We start from the raw sequence: 7,488 nt of genomic DNA on the forward strand, positions 1-7,488 counted from the left end.
ACTGACACTGACCGTCAGAGGGGGGGTCATGTAGTTCTCACATTTGTTTTGTCATATTGTCATACCTCCAATCTTTCTTTAAAAATAATCAAGTTAAATGCAATCCTTGAAGGAAGGTATATTTCTCGTTGCCTTGGAGATCAAATTTTTAAAGAAGGATTTTACATAACTTCACGTTGAGCTCAGTATCTGTAAAACTGAGTTAGCTGTTTACGTGTCTGCTATATTTGAGTAATTGTGGCGGCCATCTTGAAATGGGTTGAATTAGAAATAATAATAAATTTTACACGAACACTCGGTGATTATGTTTAGTTCTATTGAAATCTGCTCAGTTGTTTATGGAAAAACATTTCGGCTCTTGACTTAGTGACTAAATGACCTTATTTTTCACATGTGGAAAACCTGGACCACAAGGTGCGATGTGAACATGAAGGACAAGGTGCTTCACATATTGTTTTAACGTCTTCACATGTGAATGTTTCTTATACAATTTTGTGTCAATTTGTGTCAAAAATAACGTTTGTTATACATGTTTTTCACATATTGGCTCATGTGAAAAAAGTGATAACATGGGGTTTCAGGCGCATGTGAAAAATGTTTGGAAATCACATTAGAAACATGCAAAACATTTGTTTCATATGTTAATTTTACATGTTTTTACATGTGATCACATGTGGAAATACATGATCACATGAACATGTGAAAAAAATCTAATGTGCAAAATGTATTTCACATGTTTATTGTGTGAAATGCTGTATTCTTCACATGTAAAGTTTGGGGTTTTGCTCTAAACTCATACAGGGAAGTTAAAAGGAACATAACAGGATTTCACATGTGAAAGTTCATGTTTTTGTTCTAAACTCATAGGAAATGTGCAAAGCAGTTGTTTTTTCTATAAGTGCAACATGTTTTTACATGTGGAAATACATGTTCACATGAACATGTGAAAGATTATTTAAAATCACATAAAACATGGGTAATATGTGTTTCACATAGTATTTTAATGTGTTCACATGTGAAAGGTTGTTGTACATGTGAAGTTTGTGTTTTTTTTTTCATATTCACTTTTAAAATGTGCACATGTTCTTCATGTTCAACTAAATGTTTTTACATGTGAGAACATGATTTTTTTTCCACACGTGAAGTTCACATTTTTCATCTAAATTCACATGGGAACATGTGCAAATGTTTTTACGAGTTAATTTAGTATTTTTCACATTTGACTTCTGTTTCACATGGATTGTATTTTCTAAAGTCACCCAGGAAACATGAGCAAGGCATTTGTTTTATGTAGGAATTTCCCATTTTCACATAGGATTCCATGTGGATAAACATGTTCACATGAAAATGTGAAAGACTTATTTTCATGTAAAACAAAATTGAAAAAATTCACATTATGACATATTTTTCACATGTGAAATGTGTTTTTCTCCACATGTAAAGTTCATGTTTTTTTTTTTCAAATTCACAAAGACGTTGTGCACATGTTCTACATGTTCATTTAAAAGGTTTTCACATATGAAAATTTAACTTTTTTCACATGTGAAGTTTGTGTTTTGCCCGTTTGGACGTGGCTAGCCAAAGCAGCTAGTTGCTAGCTGTTTTGCCGTGGTTCCACCGGCGTGGTTCCACCGGCGTGGTTCCACCGGCGTGGTTCCACCGACGTGGTTCCACCGGCGTGGTTCCACCGGCGTGGTTCCACCGGCATGGTTCCACCGGCGTGGTTCCACCGGCGTGGTGCAGGTGTTTCTTATTTCACGGCTGCCGGTTCGTCCCTCAGACTTTGACCAGAAAACGTTCCGCTCTAACTTTATTTTTAAACCTTTTCATTTTAGCCTGAAACGGTTGCTCTTCCTGTCGTCGTGTTTCAGATGCGAGAGCTCGGTTCACCTCCAGCGGCTCCCGGACTCCAACCGATTCTGTCTGATCCTCCCTCCCAACCTGAAGTCGGCCATCGCCGCCGTGACCTACGTCGCCGAGCAGCTGAAGAAGCAGGACACGGACGACACGGTGAGCGCCGCTCCCGGACACGCCATGTTCCCGGCAGCGAAGGTGCTGAGTCGGTGTTTGTGTTTGTTCCAGATGACAGGAGACTGGCAGTTCATCGCCCTGGTGGTGGACCGTCTCTTCCTATGGCTGTTTGTCATCATCACCACCCTGGGAACCCTGGCAGTGTTCCTGGATGCCAGCTTTAATTACACACCTGACAACCCCTTCCCGTAGAGGACAATAAACGCCTCGCAGCCGAGACGTGACGTGCGGCTGACACTTCACTAACAGCTCCAAACAAACTCGTGCGATCGGTCGGCTTCTGTTTTATCAGATCGGATTCACTCCAGAGCTAAAGATCAAACTTAACGTGTTCAGGTTTAAAGAACATTTGTTTAGTTTATTTTTCTATAAAACACGTATCTGATCCAGTGTAACCTTCTTGGTTTGACTCTTAAAAACTTGAAACACGTTTTTTTCTTGACCGTGAGCTGAAATCTGTCTCTGCCACAAGTGGTTCTGAGTGAAGTTTGGCTTTTGAGGCAGGACTATGATGTAAAGTATGTAAACACCCGACTGTTGAAGGTAGTATTTGTAAAGAATGTAAAGGTACTTGTCACTGTACAGAAACGTAAAACCATGAATCTAAACGCTCACTTGTGCTTTAACGCTTTGTTTGCTGTTTAATGTGAGAAAGTTGTGCTTCGACATAATGTCTGGTCTTCACCAGGTCCTAAAATCACGTTTAACTTCAAGTGTTGAAAAACAACAGATTCCACCGTCTCGTTATTTATTAAACGTAAAGTCTGAATATTAAAGCTGTGTGGGAAAAATAAATCCTCTCAGATCTTTCCGTGGGATTTAAGGGGGAAAGTAGCAGCCGGGTGCCACCTCAAGAAAAACAGGAGCTGAAGCTGCTCTGGAGCCTACAGGTGTCTGTAAATACAATGCCAAGATGGAAAGACATCAGCAATGACCTCACAGAAACAACTGCTGCTGCCCGTTAATCTGAGGAGGGTCATAAGACCTCTTCCAAACGAAGTCCAACGGTCTACGGAATGAAAGGTTCGCGGGCCAGTCTTCCCAGGAGTTCGTGTCGCAGCAAATTCACCCCAAGGTCAGACCGTGCGATGCTCAGAGAAATTTCAAACGCTCCATTTTGGATTCTATAAACCTCAATAAGCAGGTTAAAGGTTATAAAATGGCTTATTTGGAAATTTTCCACAAAAAATAAATGAATTTTACCGAGAAAAATAAAAACGCGGCAGCGCTGTCGCTGCACGATCCGTACCGCCAGCTCATCCGCGCATGCGCTAAAAGAAATACTTTAAAATACGCTAGATTTAGGAAAATGTACTGGAAATGATTACTTCCAGCATTAATTGTAAAGGTGTGCTAAATTATATCCTATAAGCTGATTTAATACATCACATTTTGATATTAATAAAACATATTTATGAAACGTACCATATTTATTACAATTAATTGATTAATTTTCCTAGACAATGTTATAGTTCCGTTTATGAATAAGAACCGTCTTCATTTACTTTTAAAATTATAATTCAGTAGAAAAATGTGTACTGGTTGATTGATTGGACTGTAACGTATTTACGATGTCAATGCGCCCTCTAGTGACAACAGAAGGCCTTTATTTTAATAATGGCCATCTTTTATGATTAACTGTAGAAACCTATCGTCCTGGCACACGTTGCCATCCACAGCTCCTGCAAAAGTTTTCTTTTCCAGGTAAAATTGCAGGTGATGAAAGTAGAAAGACTGAAAATCCATTTATTTAGTGATCTGCAACGTCTCAGACCTCCAGGAAGTTCTTCTTCTAGCGCACAAATGAGCCGACGGTACGAATCGTGCTTCCAGAGCAGATCGTGCTGTGACGAGCACAACTGGACCAAAGACGGAGAAGACCGAAGTAGAGGTGGTTACCCATAATGCAAAGCAGCACAGTGGGAGCAAACCAAGCAGCATCTCACAGCTCATACCATTTGTCAAGCACGGCAGTGGAGGGTTGATGATTTGGGCACCTTGTAGTCACTGAGCCAATCCTGACCGAAGGGTTCCAGAGCAGAGGTTCCAAAACTTGGGGTTCAGGACTTCATGTGGGTCCTGAAGTTCTGAGATGATTTACTGACGTTCATTTTGAAACGATCGCTAACCACGTATTTTTATCAAAGTTGTTTCTAGAGATAAAGAACATCAACGTAGCTACGTGGATAAAAAGTGTCTGACGTCGGTAAAGATGATAATTTATCAAGAACACTTTGTGTCGTGAATTCCTGCTGCCGGTGTTTCAACAGAGGGTTAGAAACCGTCAGTCAGTAACTCTCTGCTGCGCGAATGTTTCTGAATCGCTCTCTCTGTTCAGGTACGATTCTCTTCCGGACAGTTTTCGGCACGTAACCCGTTCCAAAATATTTGGGCTATTTTAACAATTCATACATCAAAACGTTCGGTTCGTTTTTTCGGCCATGTTTTTCCTCGTTGAAAATGAATGGAGCTTTCGTCACATCCTTCAAACTTTATTCTGCTTCAAACTTTTTAGTTTTTGTTCTGGTTCAGCTATTTCAGCTCCTTTTGTGATCATATCAGCTTCCTTCAGCTACTTTCTGCAGATTTCAGCTTCCTTCAGATCGTTTGAGCTCATTACTGCTGCTGTTGTTTTTAGTTGTTTTGTGCTTTTTTCTTCTTTTTAAGCTACTTTTTATATATTTTTCTGTTGGTTTTTTTTTGTCTTTTGTGCTTCTTAATAATAAATTTTTTTATTCTCTTTTCAGCTACTTTTCTGCTGATATCCACTTTTTATCTACAAAGTAGTTTTGAAATAATTTCAGTTTCATGTTTTTTTTTCTTAATTTTCCTGCTTTCACCAAATGTCCGCCGTTCAGATTCATCTCGCATTAACAGTTTTGTGAAGAAATCTTTTCAGCTGGTTTCAGCAAAAAAACATTCAGCAACGAGCGTTCACGCTGCATTTTCACATGAAATGACATTTCTCTGGATTATTGTGAGGTTTGGAAACCAACATTCTGGATTCAAATGTGGGGCCTTCTGTCTATCAGCTAAAGCTTGGACCAAACTGGACAACGATCCCAAACACAGCAGCTAATCTACATCAGAACAGCTGAAAAAGACACAATCAGGGTGCTCTAACTGTTCTGGAATGCTGTGGTGGGACTTTTTAGAGAGTTGAGCAGAAACTAAAGCAACGTTAAAAAAAAGAGTGGGACAAAATTCCTCTACAACCAGGGACTGGGAAATCCCCATAGAAAACGTCTACTAAGAGTTACTGCTGCTGAAGCAGGTTCAGGCTACTGGACCATGAGCTGGACTTGGTTTGTTTGGGGGGTTTTTTGTTCTAGAATTGCACCGTTCAGGTTTGGAGTAGCTCTCTTAATTAATTCTGAGATTTTGCTTTTGAAAACTTTAATTCCTCTTTTATTTGGATGTAAATCGCTTTTTTCAGATGATTGCTTCCTCTGGTTTTGGATGCTGTGCATCTGGAAGACTTTCTACTGAAAACTCTTACTTTTGGACGTTTGTTATGATGCGTTACCATAACAACAAGGTGGTTTTCTACAACTGGGAGCAGCTAATTAGCATCTCAAAAACACAAATATTACCTCAAATAAAGCTCCAAATCCCAAATGAGTTGAAAAGGAGGCGCCGTGGATGCATTCCCATCTACGTAGAGGCGGTGCTCAAGTGTCTGACTGCCGAGATCTTGGAGGTGGTGGGAAACGCTGCTCATGACAGTGGGAGGACCGAGATCGCCCCCCAGCACCTGCAGTTTTGCCCGCGGTGACGAGGGGCTAAGCAGCCTGCTGGGAGGAGTGGCCATCGCATGGGGAGGAGCTCTGCCCAGCATTCAGGTGGTCCTGCTGCCCATGAGGACTGAGAGGTCTGCTGGTTCTGGGTGGATGGACTGGCATCTGCAGCCAGTTTCTTCAGATCCACTGTGGGATGGACCCCTACAAGAGATCCTTCCTGCCCACAGCCATCAGTATCTATAACAACCCAAATGAAACCAGGATGAGCTACATCAACAATTAATTTCCCTTTGGGATTAATAAAGTACTTTTGAATTTAATTGAATTTAGCTTTTTTTTTTTTGTGAAGCATATTTTTTGATAATGTTCCTAGAACTGAAAGAGGGTGGGCATGTAGCTCTTGCAAAGCTTTTTAAGTGGTCACAGTGAGTGAAACAAAAGGAATAATCCCACAAGACCAAGAACAGAACCTCCTCAGTCCCTTTTCCTTTTGAAGACCAGGGACATGGAGAGGACAGGCGCCATCCCCCACATTTGCACTCACAGTTTTTGTTTTGTTTTGTTTGGGTGAAATCACCCAAAGTGACTTCCAGGGGCACCTAAAGGACTCCTGTTATCGGGTTGGTACTGTACCGGCTCAGTTCAGACCCAAAGGAGGCGTCAGCAGCAGGGAAGATGCTGTCACGGCTCCTCTTTAGGCTGATTTAGCTGCTCTTTCTATTCAATATTGTGCGGTGGTTAAACTGCCAAGACGAATGTGTGTTTACGCTTTACAGGAGCAGTAAAAGGGTGAAGAGGGCTGAAAACAGAGCGGGGAACTGGGGATTCTCTTTGTCTCCTTTGCAATCTATGACTTGTGTGGAAACGCAGCCAAGAGAACATCAAATAAATCAGGTTTCCAGCAGCAACGGCCTCAGACCGGCTCAGGGTCCTCTACCTTCAGCTCCCATTTTTACCGCTTCATGGCTTTACTTTTACATCACGCTCTTCGTCACCTTTCGTCCATCTATTTCATCCCAAACAACGTTAAAGATAAAGTAGACTTCTCAGTAGCTCACGGATTCCTCACCGGGTCGTCCCTCCCCGGCAACAATGGGACGCTTGTTGGCTCGAGGCCTGGACGCAGTTAAAAGGAAAAGAGTTATAGTGAGAGAAGGTGGTGGAAAGTGGACAGAAAGGGCAAGAATGTGAGAACCTGAAGGATCAGAGTGAGGTGGAGGGGGTGGTGGCAGAGGGCTGACGGAGACGTTTGAGGTATTTGGTAAAAGACTTGAGTAATCCTGTGAACCTTTAAATCGACTCTTTCTCCAGTCGTATGGGTTTCTACTTCCTCTTAGTTTGAATCTAGACCGTTAGCCTCAGTGTGAACTTAAAGACGCGACACCCATGTTATTGTTTCTGGTTTTCTTTTTATTCAGTGAACAGTTGCAGCTAGCACAACGAAACATCTGTACTGTGCAATATTAAAGATTCTGGTCATTTTTAAGTGATTTTTCCATTAAATTCTCAATAATTTGTTCCGAAACAGCCGTGACATCAGTTGAGGAGTGTGGCGCAAGGAGAAAAAAAGGGCAAAAGTCTTCCTCCAGCTAGGCTACTGGCTAGGCTAATGACCCAACTAATAGCTAGGCTAATGCATTGGCTAATAACTCAGCTATAGGCTAGGCCAGTGGATAGGCTAATTGTAAGGCTACTGCTAATCACTCAGCTATAGTGG

The 7,488-nt window shown here is 41.5% G+C and overlaps 1 protein-coding gene across 1 annotated transcript in view; it reads right to left on the bottom strand.

The window, feature by feature from the left end:
* LOC119411472 (acetylcholine receptor subunit beta-like) overlaps nucleotides 1-7,488 on the bottom strand; it is an 11,906-nt gene that overhangs the window by 2,673 nt on the left and 1,745 nt on the right. The window lies entirely within an intron of this gene.

This window comes from Nematolebias whitei, chromosome 1, assembly GCF_014905685.2.
Source record: "Nematolebias whitei isolate Nwh7 chromosome 1, NemWhi1, whole genome shotgun sequence".
Lineage (NCBI taxonomy): Eukaryota > Metazoa > Chordata > Actinopteri > Cyprinodontiformes > Rivulidae > Nematolebias > Nematolebias whitei.